This window comes from Mustela nigripes, chromosome 18 (assembly GCF_022355385.1).
Source record: "Mustela nigripes isolate SB6536 chromosome 18, MUSNIG.SB6536, whole genome shotgun sequence".
Classification (NCBI taxonomy): Eukaryota; Metazoa; Chordata; class Mammalia; order Carnivora; family Mustelidae; genus Mustela; species Mustela nigripes.
The window spans coordinates 15,812,640-15,834,174 of NC_081574.1; the positions used below are offsets into that span (position 1 = coordinate 15,812,640).

At 39.4% G+C, this 21,535-nt stretch overlaps 1 protein-coding gene across 1 annotated transcript in view; it reads left to right on the forward strand.

Moving 5' to 3' along the window:
• Nucleotides 1–5,347: 5,347 nt before the first annotated feature.
• TLR3 (toll like receptor 3) overlaps nucleotides 5,348–21,535 on the forward strand; it is a 29,582-nt gene continuing 13,394 nt past the window's right edge. The window contains exons 1-5 of the mRNA XM_059384124.1: nucleotides 5,348–5,500; nucleotides 5,595–5,756; nucleotides 10,441–10,597; nucleotides 14,776–14,908; nucleotides 21,215–21,367. The gene's annotated coding sequence lies outside the window, so the exon portion shown is untranslated. The remainder of the gene's footprint in view (nucleotides 5,501–5,594; nucleotides 5,757–10,440; nucleotides 10,598–14,775; nucleotides 14,909–21,214; nucleotides 21,368–21,535) is intronic.

Here is a 21,535-nt window from a genome sequence, read left to right on the forward strand (position 1 = left end):
GCAGATGATTATAAACACAATCCCAGACACTTCCATTATTAAACTTTCATGCTTTAGACAACTATGCATCTGCCTAATGGCCCACAGCCAGGTACCAGACCACTATGGAGAGTCCCTGTGCCCCAGAGCCCACTGAAATTATTTAAATTAGTGAACCCACAGGGAGCCCACAAAAAACTGGCAAACTACATCCAGCTTGCCTTACATAAACTGCCCCCCTGCAGCCCAGCTTGCTGTTACCCTATCCCTAGTTGCAAACCCCTTTGTGGGTCAGCCTGGAAGCCTTCTCCTATTGGGAGCTGCCTTTCATCCATCTGAGCATCTCTGTGTTCTATCCTATGATCAAAGGGATCTTTAGGGGCACATGGGTGGCTTGGTCGATTAAGTGGTTAAGTGCCTGAATCTTGATTTTGGCTCAGGTCATGATTTCAGAGTTGTGAGATCAAGCCCTGCATCGGGCTCCATGCTGGGCATGGAGGCTGCTTAAGATTCTCTCTCTCTTTCCCCTCTGACCCTCCCCGCCCCCCTTGAGCTCTCTCTCTCCCTCCTTAAAAAAAGAAAAAAAAAGAACCTTTAAGTCTTATAAAACAATTGGTGCTCTGAGCCGGATTGCTGATTCTGGAGTAGTTTCATGAATGGGCTGCTCTTGTCTTACAAGTTAGTTCCAAATGACTGTGAAAGCACCTAGGACAGAATTGCCAGCTGTTGAGTTGTAGGCTTGTTACTTGCTGCTGTGTCAGCCCGTGATTGGCATAGCTCTCCTTACCAAACATCCTCAATGTGGGAGTATTAAAAACAAACAGTGGCAATTGGTTAAACTGGGGTGCTAGACATTAGCCCAGATGGGAACCCACCTTAGGGCAATAGGAGTGAGAAGCCACTAGAGTTACACTTTCCAGGGTGAGGTGTTCTGGTGTGTTTGGGGTCCCAGCCTGTGTTTGGGCAGAGATCTAGTCCCAGGGACCCATCACATTTTTGGCATTGTTGTTTCTTTATTATTATTCAGGGCAAACCCTGGTTTGTCCCCCTATTTCCTGTGAGTGTTGCTGTCCTGGTCTTTACATCAGTGTCAGTCAGGTGGGGTCTGAACCTCTCCTTTGCAGCTTCCTGGCTTGCTGCTCTTGCCAGTGAATACCATACCATGCTCCCCAGACTCTTGGGAGAATCGTAAGTTGCATCCTCAGAGACCAGTAGCCCAATGTTTAATCCCAAGGGGGCCCCTGCGACAATAGCACCAATATCTCAGCCTCCCCACAACACCTACCTGAGTTAACCAATTGCTTAAATAATATAGAACCTGGGTCCAGGGTGCTTGGAATCAAGCAGGGTGCTTGCGCCAGTATCAACATGGACTTGGATGTATCAACATGGATACTTGCACCAAGTATCAAAAGACTGATACTTGGGTGAAGGGGGCGAACTCCCCTGTCCCAAGGTCAGGCTGCCATAGCCCTCTAAGTACAAGCTTAGTCCGTGGGAGGTAGACTGGAAAGCCTGGGAAGGAGAGACAGCTGCCTTTGAAGTACGTCACAGGACCTTCCCCCATATTTCCTGTAACCGTTTAGAAGATTCCCCCAGTTCCTTTTCAGACCGAGATAGAAACTAAACACCAAGACTAAGCAGACAGAAGTACCCCCATGTCCCCTCTCCCATTAATAGGAACATAAGATTGCAGGGGGAAGAAGTTTAAAAATTACTTATTTTTATATATTATGTAAGCATATATATTTGAATTAAAACAGAGGTCCATAATTTGACCCAACTGGAAATCCATAATTTACTTTAAAATGTATATAACAAAAAGGTTAAAGGGTGTGAGAGTCTTGTTGTCCTTCTACCGCATAGGTTCTAAGATAACATAAACATTTGCAAAGTCCACCAATTCATAAAGCCTCATGGACTTTTAATCAATATTGAGGCTCAAACTATAATTGTTGGCTACGTCCTGGGGATCCTGCTTAAATTTAAGTAGGGAAATATCCCATTGTGTACATGAGCATTCTGCACAATGATCAATAAATTAAAATTAAATCAAGTCTTTGACATTCATAAATCAGCTTGACACAATGGGACCCCACGGGCCTCTAGTCAATAACTGAACCCTCTGGCATCTTCTGTCTGCAGGAGGCGGTGTCCTCCCTTGTCTCCAGTTCCTTGCCAGATGCCATGGTCAAGAGCAGGTCACCATTCCTGCGGACTCCTTGGCTATTGGGGGAGCCCCTTTAGGTCAGACTGTACAGATGGAATTGTCACTATCGTATGTGATGGAGCTCGGAGGAATGCTGCTACTTTCCATCTCTTAACTAGGCTGTTCCTGGTAAAGGATGGAGTCCAAGGCTCAGCACAATTGGCTAAATTTCAGGTAGTCATCTTAGCCCTGGAGACTCTAATCAGCAAATGGTTTCATCCGCATGTTTTTACAAACTCTTGGACCATCGCCTTTGGACCATTGTGCCTTTCAGGGTAAAGAATTGTTGAAATCTCTTGCCTCCTAACACCCAAATATAAATCAAAGTTATACATGTTTCTATATATGCAAAGGCCACAATACCAAGCTTTGCCAGGACACTCCTTATCTCCTTGGAATTCCAGACATTGCTGATATTGACCAAGACACACATTTCGCTTTTCAAAATAAACAGCGCTAGGCTCCGATAGACGACATTTAATAGAAACTTTAGCCTCCTGGCAATAGGTTTAATTGAGAAGCCTAAAGGGCTCCTCATTCTATTTCAGTTACGAAATGACAGATGAGCCATTAAATGGATCTATAACTTTCCCAGGTCTTAATCTGTCTTAATTCAAGGTCCTTTGTCTTCCTCACACTTCATACCAACTTTAATAATCTTTCCCATGGTCCCTTAATGTAAAGGGGGAGATGTCTCTCTCCTTGCATACGAAGACTTATACATGAGGCCCTTTAGTAGTGTCTCCCCTATCTTTATCCATCTTCTAGCCTTCCCATCCTATACAGGCTGGGGCCAGAACAATGGTAAATATTCTTCTGGGATGCATTAGACCAGATTGTCCCATGGGCCAGATACCTGTGCCTATGATATGGGGCCCATCTGAGCCTAAATTTCCACCACCTAAAACCTTCTCCTATATTCAGGTCATTAAGGGACAGTTCATTAATCTGTCTCTCATTCTGATTCTCTCCAAAAAATTAAAATTAGTTTTCTAGGTCCATTTCCAGAATAATATAGACTACCAAGAAGGGAGATCAAAAGTTCCACTTAGGGGCACCTGGGTGGCTAGTGGGTTAAAGCCTCTGTCTTTGGCTCAGGTCATGATTCCAGGGTCTTGGGATCGAGCCCCATGTCTGGCTCTCTGCTCAGCGGAGAGCCTGCTTCCTTTCCTCTCTCTCTGCCTGACTCTCTGCCTGTGATCCCTGCCTGTCAGGTAGATAAATAAAATCTTTAAAAAAATAAAAAATAAAATAAAAATTTTTTAAAAGTTCCACTTAGTAAATAAAAATTATATTCAGGGATAATAATGGAATCATCATATCCCATAATGATAAAACTAGATAACTCTTCCTTGGTGATACTACATGCCAAGAAAAAAATCAACTTCAGGCAACAATAGACATTCAACTGACTCTTAGTCATATTACCATTGCTCTTGGAGTTTTTTTTTAAATCTGTGATCTGGAAGCTGAAACCCTCCAAGGAAGCCATTATTTCAACCACACATGGCAAATGCTGACGTCCACATGCCATCCAGTTTGGCTAATGCAATCCCAGCAGCTCTAAAACTTGATTGATTGCCCGTCACCAACAGAACTGACGACAGACCCAAAGGGCGTATTAGTCATTGGTTTAGAGAACCTAACAGACTAATGCTGGTTTCAATCTCAGCCACAGACAATTTAGATGACTAATAATCCCATACCCTATTAACCACATGCACTCAAATCAGGCCATAGGATTTAAATCCCATTTGCAATAAAATCTCACTCAGCATCCATCTGGGCAAAAGCTTGGATCCCTGGAGCTTTTAGATTTTGCCACCGTAAAGTAGACCATTAGTTGTGCTAGTCGGGTTCCAGAGCTTTGGTTCAATTACAACACTCTCATGGATGCCGGCCTCATGTTTGCTAGCTGAAATCCCCTTGACTTAAAAGATAGTGCATCTCCCAGGGCTCACATTGCCTTCAACTTCTGCAAAAGCTAAGCCTTACAATTTGGGTCACATCAACCACAGTGATATCCCTTGAGAAGGAGGTCCCAGTCCTGTATCACAGACAACATCACCCTGGCCCAAGACTTGATACTGAAGATGACATTATTCTTTTCATCAGAGATAGCTTCCCCCCTGATTCTCAGACTCCTGCCCCAGTAATGCCCACAGGCTGCCTCTCCTAAGGCACTGACGAACGACATGGGACATGCATTGCTTTTCTTTCTTTGATATTAGAGATAGAGAGATTAGAGATTCCTGTGTTCACTATCTGCTTAGTCCAGGATTCTAGTCTATACCTTGCTCTTGGCCATAACCCCTGCGCTTGCATGCCTAAAGGGAAATCGTAGAGGGCTTGCTACTATCTATGTCATTCTAAAAATTAATGACAATTATTATTCCAGCCTTCAGCCCCCTGGGGAGAGAACCTCCCACTTTCCATTACCTTCTCTTACTCCCCTACTCAAGCCCTCTATCACAATCTCCCACTTTGTCCTCTGCTCCTGTCCCCTACAACCATCCCTTCTCACCGGTTATAAACAAATACTATTAGCCTTTACATACATATACCATATTAAACAGTTAATTTCTATCCTCCAACAACATAACTGCTAGAACTGGCAGTTTGACCCAAGAAATACACCAAGATACTATTGTCACAAAAATATATAATGCATGCTTTTAACACACTTTACAGCTCCACCAAAATATTATTAGAAGCCCAGCAATTTCAGATCTGGTTAATACCACATAAATGAGGAACTGGGCTACGGGAGGGCCTGCGAAAACTTACACTTCTCCTTTTTTTCTTTTCTGCTCTTACGATAAAATGTTTTCTATGCTGTTTAGGGCAACTATGCTCCATCTTTGGAAGTCTCCTTTATTATTTAGGACATTCAAATAACTCCCCACCACCACCACCCCCCAAAAAAACTAGCTCAAAACTGATGTCAAGACATCAAGGGGTCAATTGTAACATAGTTTTTAAAAAATGCTGTCTTGACCCAGTTTTAGGTCCTTGGCCATGGGCTGGTCAGCTCTCCTTGAAGAGTTAATTACAACTCACTTCCCTTATCAGGTTCTCTAGGCCACTATACACTCATACTAATTGCCCTGGGAGCAGGTTTCAGACCACTAGAAAAAGCCCCTATACACTAGAGCCCACTGAAATTACTCAAATTAGTCAGTCCCCAAGGAACCTGCCAAACCTAGCTAAGGACACAGCTTGCGATACAGAAGCTGCCAACTACAGATCCAGTATCCTGTATTGAGGTAATTCTTTGTGTGAAGAGGTCTAAGCCTTCTCTCATTTGCAGCTGTAAGTAACAGACTTTAGCCTTCATCTGCATGACATTGTGTTGTCTCCTGTCATCAAAAGAATCTTTTTTTTAAGCTTTATTTATTTATTTTAGAGAGAAAGAGATGGAGGGAGAGGGCCAGACAGAGATGGAGAGACTTACAATCAGACTCTACTGAGCGCTGAGCCCCAATCCAGGGCTAAGTCTTACAACCCTGAGATCATGACCTGAGCCGAAACCAAGAGTTGAACCCCTCATTAACTGCGCCCCGCTCAGGTAGGCCTCCAAAGAATCCTTAAATCTTATTAAACAGCTGAGTGCTTTATCATGAAAATGTGTTTAGTTTTTATAATGCTTTTTTCTGCATCAATAGAGATGATCCTATGGTTTTCTCCTTCAATCTGTTAATGGTATATGTGGTATAGTGGTATATGACGTTGTTTAATTTTTTTATGTTGAGCCATTCTTAAATTCCAAGAATAAATCCTACTAGGTCATGGTGTGTGATCCCTTTCATATACTGTTGACTTCAGTTTGCTAATATTTTATTGAAGATTTTTGCATTGATATTCATGAGGGATATTGGCCTGTAGTTTTCTTTTCTTACAGTGTCTTTCTCTGGCTTTGGCATCAGAGTAATGCCGGCCTCAACAAATGAGTTAGAAGTGCTCCCCCCTCATTAATTTTTTTGGAAGAGCTTGATTAAGAGTTTGATTCTTTAAGATTTGATAGAATTCACTAGTAATGCCATCTGGTCTAGAGCTTTTTATTTTGTTGGGTGGTTTTTTATTACTGATTCAATAACTATTGCCAGTTATAGGTCTATTTATTTCTATTTCTTTATGATTCAGTCTTGATAGTTGCAATACAAATAACTGACTTATTTAACACAATGAGTGGTCAAATTCCTAGAAAAGTTGTGTCTTTTCTAGGAATTTGACCACTCATTGTGTTATCCATCAGTTGATGTGCAATTATTTATAATAACTCTCTTATAATTCGTTTCATTTTTGTGAAAGTGGTGGTAATGTCCCCACTTTCATTTCTGATTTTAATAATTTGACTGATTTTTTTTTCTTAATCACTGTAGCTGAAGGTTTGCCAATTTTGTTCATCTTTTCGAGGACACAACTCTTGGTTTCACTGATTTTTCTCTATTGTTTTCTTATTCTATATTTCACTTATATTGCTCTAATCTTTATTATTGCCTGCCTTTTTCTAGATTTGGGTTTAATTTTCTCTTCTTTTTCTGGTTCTTTAAGATGTCAAGTTAGACTTTGAGAACTTTTTTCTTCCTTACTCTAAGTATTGACTACTATCAATTTGCATAACACTGGTTTTGCTACATACCATATGTTTTGGTATGTTGTGTTTTCATTTTCATTTGTCTCAAGATATTTTCTAATTTTCTTTGTGATTTCTTATTTGACCAATTGGTTGCATTAAGACTGTGTTGTTTAATTTCTTTTTATTTTTTTAAAGAATTTATTTATTTGACAGAGACACAGCGAGAGAGGGAACACAACAGGGGAAGTGGGAGAGGGAGAAGCAGGCTTCCCGCTGAGCAGGGAGCCCGATGTGGGGCTCGATCCCAGGACCCCAGGATCATAACCTGACCTGAAGGCAGACGCTTAACAACTGAGCCACCCAGGCGCCCCTGTGTTGTTTAATTTCTATATATGGGTGAAATTACCAGTTTCCCTTTTGTTATTGATTTCTTTTCATTTAGTTGTAACCAGAAAAAATATTTTGTATGATTTCAGTCTCTTTTAGTTTATTAAGATTCATCTTGTGGCCTAACATATGGTCTATCCTGGAAAGTGTTCCATGTGCACTTGAAAAAAATGTGTTCTGCTTTTGTTCGGCGGAGTGTTCTGTATATGCCTGCTAGATCTAATTGGTTCATAACATTGTTCAAGTTCTCTATTTTCTTATTTCTTTCTTATTTTAAATTTTTTTAAATTAACATATAATGTTATTTGTTTCAGGGGTACAGGTCTGTGATCATCAGTCTTACACAATTCATAGCACTCACCATAGCTCATACCCACCACAATGTCCATCACCCAGCCACCCTATCCCTACCACCCCACATAGCAACACAGTTTGTTTCCTGAAATTAAGAGTCTCTTGTGGTTTTTCTCCCTCTCTGGTTTCCTCTTGTCTCATTTTTCCCTCCCTTCCCCTATGATCCTCTGTCTTCTTTCTCAAATTCCTCCTATCAGTGAGATCATATAATTGTCTTTCTCTGATTGACTTATTTCGCTTAGCGTAATACCTTCTAGTTCCATATATGCCATGGCAAATGGCAAGATTTTAGGTTTTTTGATGACTGCATAATATTCCATTGTATATATGTACCACATCTTCCTTATCCATTTATCTGTTGATGGACATCTAGGCTCTTTCCATAGTTTGGCTATTACGGACATTGCTTCTGTAAACATTGGGATGCATGTGCCCCTTCAGATCATTACGTTTGAATCTTTAGGGTAAATACCCAGTAATGCAATTGCTGGGTTTAATTTTCTTAATTAAATGGTAGGGTAGGGTAGCTCTATTTTCAACTTTCTGAGGAACTCCATACTCTTTTCCAGAGTGGCTGCACCAGCTTGCATTCCCACCAACAATGAAGGAATGTTCCCCTTTCTCTGCATCCTCACCAACACTTGTCATTACCTGACTTGCTAATTTTAGCCATTCTGACTGGTGTGAGATGGTATCTCACTGTAGTTTTGATTTGTTTTTCCCTAATGTTGAGTGATATTGAGCACTTTTTCATGTATCTGTTAGCCATTTGGATGTCTTCTTTGCAGAAAGGTCTGTTCATGTCTTCTGCCCATTTCTTGATTGGATTAGTTGTTCTTTCAGTGTTGAGTTTGATTAAGTTCTTTATAGATTTTTGGATACTAGCCCTTTATCTGATATATCATTTGCAAATATCTTCTCCCATTCTGTCAGTTGTCTTTTGGTTTTGTTGACTGTTTCCTTTGCTGTGCAAAAGCTTTTGATCTTGATGAAGTCCCAAGAGTTCATTTTTGCCCTTGCTTCCCTTGCTTTTGACGATGTTTCTAGGAAGAAGTTGCTGCTGCTAAAGTTGAAGAGGTTGCTGCCTTTGTTCTCCTCAAGGATTTGGAGGGATTCCTGTCTCACATTGAGATCTTTCATCCATTTTGAGTCTATTCTTCTGTGTGGTGTAAGGAAATGGTTCCGTTTAATTGTTATGCATGTGGCTGTCCAATTTTCCCAACACCATTTATTGAAGAGACTGTCTTTTCCATTGGATATTCTTTCCTGCTTTGTGGAAGACTAGTTGTCCATAGAGTTGAGAGTCCATTTCTGGGTTCTCTATTTAGCTCCATTGATCTATGTGTCTCTTTTTGTGCCAGTACCATAGTATCTTGATGATGACAGTTTTGTAATAGAGCTTGAAGTCTGGAATTGTGATGCCACCAGCTTTGGTTTTCTTTTTCAACATTCCTCTGGCTATTTGGGGTCTTTTTTGATTCCATATAAATTTTAGGATTATTTATTCCATTTCTTTGAAAAAAAGTTGATGGTCTTTTGATAGGGATTGCATTAAATGTGTAGATTGCTCTAGGTAGCATAGACATTTTTACAATATTTGTTCTTCCAATCGATGAGCATGGAACATTTTTCCATTTCTTCATGTCCTCTTCAATTTATTTCATGAGTATTCTATAGTCCTCTGAGTACAGATTCTTTGCCTCTTTGGTTAGATTTATTCCTAGGTATCTTATGGTTTGGGTGCAATTGTGAATGGGATCGACTCTTTAATTTCTCTTCCTTCTGTCTTGTTGGTGTATAGAAACACAACAGATTTCTGTGCATTGATTTTATATCCTAACACTTTACTGAATTCCTATGTGAGTTCAAGCAGTTTTGGAGTGGAGTCTTTTGGGGTTTCCACATAAAGTATCATATAATCTGCAAAGTTTAAGAGTTTGACTTCTTTGCTGATTTGGATGCCTTTTATTTCTTTTTGTTGTCTGATTGCTGAGGCTAGGACTTCTAGTACTATGTTGAATAGCAGTAGTGATAGTGGACAGCCCTGCCACATTCCTGACCTTAGGGGAAAAGCTCTCAGTTTTTTCCCATTGAGAATGACATTTGCTGTGGGTTTTTCATAGATGGCTTTTATCAAAAAGGTTACTGCCTGTGTCCTTTGCCAGGGTTTTTATTGTTTTAGGTCTCACATTTAGGTCTTTAACCCATTTTGAATTCATTTTTGTGTATGGTGTAAGAAAGTAGTCCAGTTTCATTCTTTTCCATGTTGCTGTCCAGTTTCCCCAACAACATTTTTTGAAGAGACAGTCTTTTTAGCATTGAATATTCTCTCCTGCTTTTTTGAAAGTTATATGATCATACAGTTGCAGGCTTATTTCTGGGTTTTCTATTCTGTTCTCTTGATCTATGTGTCAGATTTTGGGGCCAGTACTATACTGTTATGATGACTACCTTTGTAATACAGTTTGAAATGCCAAAATGTGATGTCTCCAGCTTTGCTTTTTCATGAATGATTTGGCTATTTGGGGTCTTTTGTAGTTCTATGCAAATTTTAGAGTTGTTTGTTCTAGCCCTGTGAAAAATGCTGTTGATATTTTGATAGAGATTGTGTTAAATGTGTAGATAGCTTTGGGTAGAATAGACATTTTAACAATATTTTTTTCTTCCAACCCATGAGCATGGAATGTCTTTCCATTTCTTTGTGTCCTCTTCAATCTTTTTCATCAGAGTTTTATAGTTTTAAGAGTACATGTCTTTCAACTAAAGGTTGGTTTTATCCTAGGTATCTCAGGGGGTTTGGTGCAATTGGATCAATTCCTTGATTTCTCTTTCTGCTGCTTCTTTGTTGATGTATAGAAATGTAATTGATTTCTTTTTTGTTTGTTTGTTTGTTTGTTTGTTTGTTTTTTAAAGTTTTATTTATTTATTTTAGAGAAGGAGGAGGGAGAGGGACAGAGGAAGAGCAAGAGAGAATCCAAGCAGACTCTACGGGGAGTGCAGAGCCCAGTGAGGGGCTCAATCCCAGACGCCCAAGATCACAACTTGAGCCAAAACGAAGAGTTGGATGCTTAACCGACTGTGCCACCCAGGTGCCTCTAGAAATGTAACAGATTTCTGTACATTGATTTAATATTCTGCACCTTTGCTGAATTCATTTAACAATACTATCACTTTTCAGTATAGCAGGTTTTTCGGTGGGTTTGTTCAGGGTTTCTGTATATAGTATCATGTCATCTACAAAAAGTGAGTTTCATTTCTTCCTTGCCCATCTGGATGCATTTTATTGCTTTTTGTTGTCTAATTGCTGTGGCTTGGACTTTCAGTATATGTTGAATAAAATTGGTGTGAGTGGACATCCCTATCTTGTTCCTAATCACAGAAGAAATGTTCTCTGTTTTTCCCATTGAGGATGATATTATCTGTGGGATTTTCTTTTTTTTTTTTTTTTAAGATTTTATTTATTTATTTTACAGAGAGAAATCACAAGTAGATGGAGAGGCAGGCAGAGAGAGAGAGAGGGAAGCAGGCTCCCTGCTGAGCAGAGAGCCCGATGTGGGACTCGATCCCAGGACCCTGAGATCATGACCTGAGCCGAAGGCAGCGGCTTAACCCACTGAGCCACCCAGGCGCCCCTATCTGTGGGATTTTCATATATGGACTTTATAATGTTGAATTATGTTCCCTCTAAACCTACTTTGCTGAGGATTTTTTTTTAATTTTTTATTTTTTATAAACATATATTTTTATCCCCAGGGGTACAGGTCTGTGAATCACCAGGTTTACACACTTCACAGCACTCACCAAATCACATACCCTCCCCAATGTCCATAATCCCACCCCCTTCTCCCAAACCCCCTCCCCCCGGCAACCCTCAGTTTGTTGTGAGATTAAGAGTCACTTATGGTTTGTCTCCCTCCCAATCCCATCTTGTTTCATTTATTCTTCTACCCACTTAAGCCTCCATGTTGCATCACCACTTCCTCATATCAGGGAGATCATATGATAGTTGTCTTTCTCTGCTTGACTTATTTCGCTAAGCATGCTTGCTGAGGATTTTTATTATGAATGGCTATTGTACTTTCTCAAATGCTTTTTTTGCATCTATTATAATTATTATATGGTTCTTATCCTTTCTTTTATTAATGTGGTATATCACATTGTTTGATTTACAAATATTGAACCATGCTTGTAACCCTGGAAGAAATTCCACTTTATTGTGGTGAATGATTTTTTTAAATATATTGCTGGATTTGGCTTGCTAGTATTTTATTGAGAGTTATTGCATCCATGTTCTTCAGGAATATTGGCCTGTAGTTCTCTTTTTTAGTGGAGGCTTTATCTGGTTTTGGTATCAGAATAATTCTGGCCTCATAGAATGAATTTGGAAGTTTTCCTTCCTTTTCTATTTTGTGGAACAGTTTGGGAAGAATAAATATTAACTCTTTAATTTAACTTCTTTAAATGTTTGGTAGAATTGGGGCGCCTGGGTGGCTCAGTGGGGTAAAGCCTCTGCCTTTGGCTCAGGTCATGATCCCAGGGTCCTGGGATTGAGTCCCACATTGGGCTCTCTGCTCATCAGGAAGCCTGCTTCTCCCTCTCTTTCTGCCTGCCTCTCTGCCTACTTGTGATCTCTGCCTGTCAAATAAATAAATAAAATCTTTAAAAATGAAATAAAATAAATGTTTGATAGAATTGACCTGTGAAGACATCGGGTCCTGGACTTGTGTTTTTGGGAGTTTCTTGATTATTGATTCAATTTCTTGGCTGTTTTTTTTTTTTTTTAAGATTTTATTATTGATTTATTTGACAGAGACAGAGACAGGGAGAGAGGGAATACAAGCAGGGGGAGTGAGGAAGGGAGAAGCAGGGGGCCTGATGTGGGGCTCGATCCCAGGACCCTAAGATCATGACCTGAGCTGAAGGCAGAAGCTTAACCAACTGAGCCACCCAGGCACCCCGTCAATTTCTTTGCTGGTTATTGGTCTGTTTTCTATTTCTTCCTGATTCAGTTTTGGTAGTTTATCTGTGTTTAGGAATTAGTTCATTTCTTCCAGGTTGTCCAATTTGTTGGCATATAGTTTTTCATAATCTCTTATGAATGTTTGCATTTCTGTGGTATTGGCTGTTGCTTCTCTCTCATTTATGATGTTGTTTATTTGGGTCCTTTTCTTTTTGATAAATCTAGCTACAGGTTTATCATTTTGTTAAGTTTCTATTTGTTTATTTTTCCAAAGAAGCAGTGACTGGTTTCATGAATCTGTTCTATTATTTGTTTGTTTGTTTTTAGCTTCTATGTTATTTTTCTGCTGTCTTCTTTATTATTTCATTCGTTCTGCTGGTTTGGGGCTGCATTTGTTGCTCTTTTTCCAGCTCCTTTAGGTGTATGGTTAGGTTGTTTATTTGAGATTTTTCTTGCTTCATGAGGTAAGCCTGTATTGCTATATACTTCCCTCTAAGGACCACTTTTGTATCATCCCAAAGGGTTTGGTCTGTTGTTTTCATTTTCACTTGTTTCCATGAATTTTTAAATTTCTTCTTTGATTTCTTGGTTGACTCATTCATTGTTTAGTAGCATGCTGTTTAGTCTTCATGTATTTGTGCTCTTTCTGATGTTTTTCTTGTGGCTGACTTCTAGTGTCATAGTGTTGTGGTCAGAAAAGTTGCATGGTATGACTTCGGTCTTTTTGTAATTGTTGAGGCCTGTTTTGTGACCTAATATGTGATCGATTCTAGAGAATGTTCCATGTCCACTTGAAAAAAATGTGTATTCTGCTGTTTTAGAATGGGACATTCTGAATGTCTCCATTAAGTCCCTCAAGTCCTGTGTGTCATTCAAAGCCATTGTTTCCTTGTTGATTTCCTGTTTGGATGATCTGTCCATTGGTATAGGTAGGGCGTTAAAGACACCTACTACTATTCTGTTATTTTGAAATAGCTCCTTCATGTTTGTTATTAATTGTTTTATATGTTTAGGTCCTCCCAAGTTGGGTGCATAAGTATTTATGATTGTTATATGTTTTTGTTGGATTGTCCTTTTTATGATTATATAATGTCCTTCTTTGACTCTTTTTACAATCTTTGTTTTAAAGTTTAGTTTGTCTGATACAAATATTGCTGCTTCAGCTTTCTTTGGGCATCCATTTATATGATAAATATTTCTCTTTCCCCTCACTTTCCATCTGCAGGTGTCTTTAGGTCTAAAATGAGCCTCTTGTAGGTAGCATATAGATAGGTCCTTGGAGGGGGGGGGGGTTGTTTGTTTGTTTGTTTGTTTGTTTGTTTGTTTTTATCCATTCTGGCACCCTATGTCTTTTGATTAGAGTGTTTGGTCTATTTACATTCGTAGTAATTATTGATAGGTTATTTCTTGCCATTGTATTACTTGTTTTGTAGTTGTTTCTGGAGCTTTTCTCTGATTCTTTGTCTTCGTCATTTTTGGTCTCTCCTTAGCACTCAATGAGTTCCCTTTAATATTTAATTTTCTTGCAGGGCTGGTTTAGTGGTCATGAACTCCTTTAGTTTTTGTTCCTCTGGAAAACTCTTTACCTTTCCTTCTACTCTGAATAAGAGCCTTGCTGGCTAGATTGTTCTTGGATGCAGGTTTTTCCCAGTCAGCACTTTGAGTATGTCATGCGGCTCTCTTCTGACTTGCCATGTTTCTGGTAGGAAATCTCCAGCTAGCCTTATGGTTTTTCCCCTTGTATGTTACTGTCTTCTTTTGTGTTACTACTTTTAATATTTTTTTTCTTTACCACAATATTTTGCAAATTTAATTACAATATGTCTTGTTGTTGTCCTGCTTTTGTTGATTTTGATGGGAATTCTCTAGATGTATGTTTCCTTCCCAAGAGTTTTCTTTCCCAAGAAGTTTTCTGCTATTATTCTGTAAAATAAATTTTCTGCCCCTTTCCTCTCTTTTTCATCTGAGAGTCCTATAATACAATTATTATTACATTTGATGGAATCACTGAGTTCCCTAAGTTTATTTTCATGTTCCTTATTCTTTCTCTCTTTTGTTTAGCTTCATTACTTTCCATTATTTTGTCCTCTATATCACTAATTCATTCCTCTGCTTCTTCCAGCCTGTTGTTCATTATATTGACCTGTTTCCAATCTCACCTACTGCTTTCTTCATTTATGACTGATTCTTTTTTAACTCTTTTATCTCTATGGTAAAAGATGTCTTCTACTCTTTTCTCAAGCCCAGTGTGTATCCTTACAACTGTTGCTTTATTTTTTGTTAAGATTTTATTTATTTATTTGACAGGGAGAGAGCAGCAGAGGGAGAGGGAGAAGCAGACTCCCCACTGAGCAGAGAACCTGATGCAGGACTTAATCCCCAGGACCCCGGGATCATGACCTGAACTAAACACAGATGCTTAATCGACTCAGCCACTCAGGTGTCCATGATTGGTTCTTTAAATTTCCTTCAGGCATGTTACTTCTATCTGTCTCTTTTAGATCTCTGGCTGTGGCCTTATTTTTGTTCTTTCATTTGGGGTAAATTTCTCCATTTTGGCATTTTGTCTAAGTCTCTGCCTTATTCTGTAAGAAAAGCTAGTTATGTCTCCTGCTCCTGAAAGTAATGGCCTAATGAAGAAGTCATGTAGTTCCCAGGGTCTAGCTCTTCAGGGAGTGTCTCCACTGTGTGTGTGAACTATGATATTGTGTCTGGCTCTTCTATCCTTCAGAGCAATCATCTGCAAAAGGTCTCTTTGCCCACAGTGGGCATTTGCTCCTTGGCCTAAATGTGGCCAGTTTTAACAAGGTATACTCTGGATTGCTTGTTAAATGAGACCTAACACTAACTCCACCAGAACTGAGGCCCTACAGAACTCCAGCTGGGAGAGGTGGTGTAGGTAAGTGTTTGTGCTAATCTTCTAGGGGATGGGACTACCACACTGGGAATGAGACAAGCTTGACTGAGAAAGGCAGTTCCAGAAGAACATGGAGGTTTGGGATTTGGTGAAACCAAGTTAGGCAACCAGTGTTGGCACCGAGCTGCTTCTGTCATGTGGTTCTGTGTTTATGCTGACGTGTGGGGGAAGGAATTGGCACCAGCCAGCCCCTTTGTTCCTGGGGAGGAGTCTCTGTGAATGTTGCCTCTCAGGAAAGCCCTCCCAGAATAGTGAATACTCTCTCTGCTGTGTGCCTTAGGTGCTTCTCAGTTCAGTGCTCCCAAGCCATATGCCCTTGGATTGTTCAGTTGCCATCTCTCCAGGAGCAGTGCTGTGCCATTAGGGCTCTCTCTCAGCCAAATCTGCTGACCTTTAAAACTCTAGACTTTAGGCTCTGCTGCTTGCAAGAACTCAGGAAATTCAACCCCTCTCATTTTCTAAGATAACAGCTTTGGGGAAATGTTCTCCTTGTACATTCCCCTGTGTGTTCCTCTCTCTCTCTCTCTCTCTAACCCCCTCTCACCCTTCTCTGTGACCATGGCTCCCTCCCCTCTGAAGTATCACTGATCCATTTCTCTCCTAAACCACATCCCTGCACTTCCTACCTTCACCAGCGTGGCTCTTCTCTCCCTTTAGTTGCGGAGTTTGTTCTGTCAATCTTCAGGTAGACTTCTGATGTATTTAGGACAATATGGTCGTTATCTAGTTGTGTTTGTGAGGTGAGATGAGCCTACGGTCCTCCCACTGGGGCCCTATCTTCCTCTCCTCCCATTCCTTTAGCTCTTTGAGCATATTTAAGAAAGCTGGTTTCAAGTCTTTGCCTAGTAAATCCAATGTCTGTGTTTTCTCAAGGAGAATGTCTGGAGATTTATATTGTTTCTTTGAATGGGCCGTGTTTTCTTGCTTCTCTGTATGCCTTATGACTTCTATTTGAAAATCAGGCATTTGAAAAAAATAGCAACCTCTCTCAGTCCTTGGAAACCAGCTCTGTATGGGGCAGTGCTCACCAATTGGGTCTATGTGTTCTGAGCTTAGGGATATGCCCAAGATAAAAGCTCAAAGTCCACTCAGGTCTTTTCTGAGAATACCTTTTGCTTCGGCTTATGTGTGGCTCTCTCAATTCCTCCATAAACATGGCTATTTTTGAATGTCTTAAAATCCCAAAGAGTCTCATTCCAGCTTCTCCTGAGGGCCCTACCTGGTCTATTGTATGTCCCCACGTGTCATCTTTTGCCTCAGGTGCTCTGTATATACAATCTTTCTGAAGCTTTCACAAACACTGACTCCTGCTTTTCCCCTAGACTGAGATTTGAGTTAGATGAGAAAACTAGTCCTTTAGGAAGCCCCCAAAATGGGTATAACATTGCCAGTAGGTTTGATCTGCAGCTGGGAATTTGGTTGCTGCCCCTTCTAGATGAAGACTGTGCTGAGCTACGAGGGAGTAGGGAAATGGTGAGTAAAATTTCCATGAAATTTCCTATCATTTTTAAGGTACATTTTTATTGACAGGGAATTCACTTGGTTACTGTAGATCTTTGGCTGTTTTTTCACAGCTACTGTAACATTAACTAAATTAGTTTCTTGTTTTTTGATATTTTCATGAAATAAGGGATTGAAACTTTCTAGTTTGGCATTTTGCGGATATCATACCCTTTGCTGATATCACACCATTTTGCTGATATCACACAACATATCAGGCAAAAAATTTCTTTTGATGAAGTTAAAGTGTATACTCAACTCTTATATGGGCTTATTTCTACATAAAGTAAAGAATAAGACTAGTATTTTATATTGGCCATAAACTCTGTATTGGAGCCTTCTAAACTTTGTTAGGTTTGTGTCTCTTAGCTCCATATCTTTATCACAGGAAACTTTTCCTTGCCCCACCTTTCTTCCACTTTTACTTCTCACTTTTTAAGGACCAGTTCCCATATTCTTATTATAAACCATCTCATGAAACAGATTAAGCTTCCTCTTAGGTGGGAATCAAGAAGTGTGGTTAAAAACAATTGCCCAGCCTTTCCAACTCTGAGCTTGCTTTTTAATTTTCCCTGTTGGTTCAAATTTTGCATTATAAAATGGGGATCAATTACATGAGCATTAGTTCTCACCAAAGACCAGTTCAATTTGATTACAGTAAGTTATTAGTTGCTGTTGATACTTTGAAATTTCTTAAGTATTAAGTGTGATTGGTTTTGTCTCTCATTTATGACACCATTCCTTGGATACCTAGGGGACAGCAGATTATCAAATTTAATTAAGATGTTTAAAGTATAGAATGAAAATGAAGTTGGGTCTAGAATTTTATTTTTTATCTTAATACATAATATTAAATTCAAGGCATAGAGTTTGAAGAGCCCTTAGCCGTATCATGACACTGTCGATAAAGGAGAGTGAGCCCCCATTCATTCTAAAGGTCTTCACAGATTTATAAGAGACTGAAAGCTATCACCACTTTGCAACGACCTTGAAAAATTACTAAATAAGTAACTTTATGTTAAACCAGAAGCTCCATGTGTCAGATGCTGATTTCCTTTTTCAGAAGGGAAGTTCAAGTTTAATTTTATTCAGTACGTGTTAGAGTAGTGGAAAGGACATAGTGTGATTTCCTCCCTTGTCAAAGTTCTTGCTGAATTTGTTGTCTGGATGAGCTTAATTTAAAACAGCTGAAGTCAATGAGCAGAAATGGAAATGACATTGGTAAGAGGAACTGTACCTTTATGCTAGAGAAAGAGTTCAGAAACCAAAAGAAGAGCAAGAAATGCCTGCTAGATTTTCTGATGATACAGAGTAGGATCATGTCCTTTCCAAAAGGAGGCTATGAAGGGAGACCAGTGAGCACAATTTAAAATGCCTGTTTACCTAGTGCTTGAGGCAAACTTAACTCTTTAAGTGGGTCCATAGTACATTAATCACATTACAAACCCATGAGAAATTTTACTGATGAAAAGGTATAGCCTTACTTTGGTTTCTTGTTGACACAAGGAAGACTGACTAAGTCCAATTTATTGCAAAAATTTTAAGAACCATGTGACATAAAACCTGTGCATGATATAGACTCTTAAATTCCCAACAGCTCCCTGGCAATTGGCTATTTGGTGCTGACCCAAATTTAAATATTCCTCAATAATTAGTTCTCTATTTGGACCTTGTAGAATCTGGCAATAGTATAATTATTTTGTCTAATATTAGCTTGTCTTTTCACATAGTCCATTTTCCCCATAATTTCAGCTCTCCATATATGTTGTCAGAAATTGCAATGATGCTATCTTCATGTCTAAATTAATTTATATGGAAAATTGTAGACAGTGTCTCATATAGCCTTCAATAGTCTAGTTTTATAGATGCTGATGATTATGAAAATCATCATTAAACCTTCCTTTACAAATCTTAAGATAAAGTGAATAGATTTCCTAGTGATTATACATTATCAATCATCAAAAAATTCTTTGCCTAGCATTAAAAAGGCTGCAATTGTCACTTAAAAACAATGTCTAATTTATTAAGAATTATTACTAGGAGCAGGCAGAGAAGGACAGAGGGTCTTTAGTTCCATAAATTTGTAAATAATAAGTTACTGATTACTTTTGGCTTATAACTGCCAGACTCTGAAATTTGCTGTTTTTTCTCAAACCATTCTTTCAGGCTCTTTGCATATACTATCTTACTCAATTTTCATTAACAAGTGCTCACTCAAGTTGAAGGAAGAAACTATAAAATATATAGATTTTAGTAAAATCAATAAAAATTTAGTAAATTTAAAGGACTTTGGCTTCTAGAATTCTATAGATCTTGGCTCCCCTGGGAATAATGCAGCTTCATTTATATTCTGAGATTTGCTGATCTAGCATGCTACAAAATACCAATAAATACTGGACTTGTATTTATGGGCGTATATCACAACTTTGATTTAATTCTCTTAAAAGGGGAAAAATGAGCTTTGTCACTATAGCACCTACCACCATAATAGCTAAATAAGTTAATGCATAACCAAGGAATGTACAGTGGAGAGAAACTAACTTGTGAAGTATTCAGAAGCTAGCAAGAATTAAGGACTAGTAATATCTGGATGTAAACTGTTGCATTATGGGATGATCAATAAGTATTTGGAAAAATCCATTCATTAGTTCAATCAACGTTATGGAAAATTTAGTATGCCCACAGAGTCATAAAGCATAAGAGATGGGTGTGTCAGATTATAGAGGGAATGTGTTTCATTTATCTAATGATACATAACATAAACACTCAAATTTGGGGACAATAGTCATTTATTTGTTTACTCTTCCATAATTTTGGCAGGACCTACCTGGGGAAAACTTATTTCTGCTCTGTGTGGCATCTTCTCCATGTGACTCAACTGGAATTAGATCTACTCCCCATATGGCTCACTCATTACTTACTGGACAGCAAGTTGAGGCTGGTTGTCTCCTAGGTGATCAGTGGAGTTGTTGGCCAGACTTTTAGTTCTCCTCCATGTTGCCTTTGCAGACGGCTAGGTTGGGCTTTTAACCACACAGCAACTGAGTTCTGAAAGGAAAAGTGTTAAGTGCCCATGTACAAATGCTTATCAAGTCTTGGCTCACTTCATGCTTAATGATGTCCTATTGGCCAACTCTAGTCACATAGCCAAGCCCAACGTCAATGTGGGAAAAAACCATGCAGAAGTCTGAATACTGAAGAGGAGCCTGGTTCATTGGAGGCCAGAGAACCAGCTTACCATGGAAGAGTGGCTGGAGAGTTGTAATACAGAGATCATACCATGTTCGGCTTCAAGGAGCTCACAGAGAAGAAACTTTTGGAATACTATTAATGTTCTACCGCATGTTGCAATAGGTAGATGTGAGGGACCATGGTTTACTCAGGGCAATTGTCTGCTTATGGTATTATATTATAGATAAGTGAAAAATCAAAAAAGCACGACCATGAGCCCAGTGACCATCAGAGGGTTTCAACTAAGACTGAGACCCAAGGAGAAGACATTTTGCTTCATGATACAGACCTATTTTCTTGCCCTCATTTCTTCAATCAAGTCAAGCTCCGGGCATGTTTCAACTGATCCAAGCTGTTTTATTTCTAAAGTTGTTTGAATAACGAAGTAACTTTGGTATAGCCTTTGGCAAATCCCTCATCGTGCTATTTCCTCATTTCTCAAACAAGGGAGTTAAATTAGGTGGTCTCTACAGTCTCTTCTGAGTGTTCTATTTTGCTATATAACAATATGGTTGGTAACATTATATCCTATTATATCAAAACGGGAAATGTGTCCTTTTGTTGAGAACCAGCTGGTGAAAATGGACTTCTTTGTGTTCGTGTTTGCTCCCTAACAGGCTCTGATTATGGAAACGAGTAGCACGAGTTAGGACTGGCTTTTGGCTTTGCACCTTTGAGCAGTTCCTCTGCTGTGAACTAGGTGTCTCCTTGGATAAAAAGGCTAATGTTCACATTACTTATCTTCCTGGGTTGCTAAGAAGATAAGGGAAGTGAAAGTATTCAGCTTTGATTAGGGATTGAGGTTTTTTCTCACTCCAACCACGCACTACTAGGTTCCGACAGTTCTGCATCAGTCTTCTGAAAAAAACAGAGGAAATCACTCACAGATACCGGCTTAACCTCTAGAGTACTAGCCCTGCCCACACCAACAGAGCTCCCACTTTTTTTAACTTCTCTGTTGCTAAATCTGTGACCCTTTTAGTAAAACCCAAGGGACTGTACCCAAAGCAGAAAAGCAAGACATTTTTTGAGAAGCAGTTTAGTATTTCTCTTGCTGATATGTGATATGTGCTTTTTTCCCCTTTGTGCCCTTGTTAGAATCCAAGAACTGTAAGAAGCTTGCCTTCCCCCCCACCCCTTTTTAGTTTCACTTTCGAGATTGCAGCAAATATGCTGCCCGTCCCTGGAGGAAACGACTGGATTTGGACTAATGAAAAAAGGAACGGCCAGCTGTTATCAGAGTAAATGAAGGTAGATCTTTAAAATCTTACTGGGATCCGGTCTGTCCTGTTGGCTAGAGCTGGGACTGCACGTCGGTTTCAGCATTCTTTGGTCTTTCTTTGATCTGGTGCTTGAAATCGAGTCAGAATCAACAGGAGAAGAGAAGGAAAGCGAGATGACAGAGGTGTGGGGAGAAGT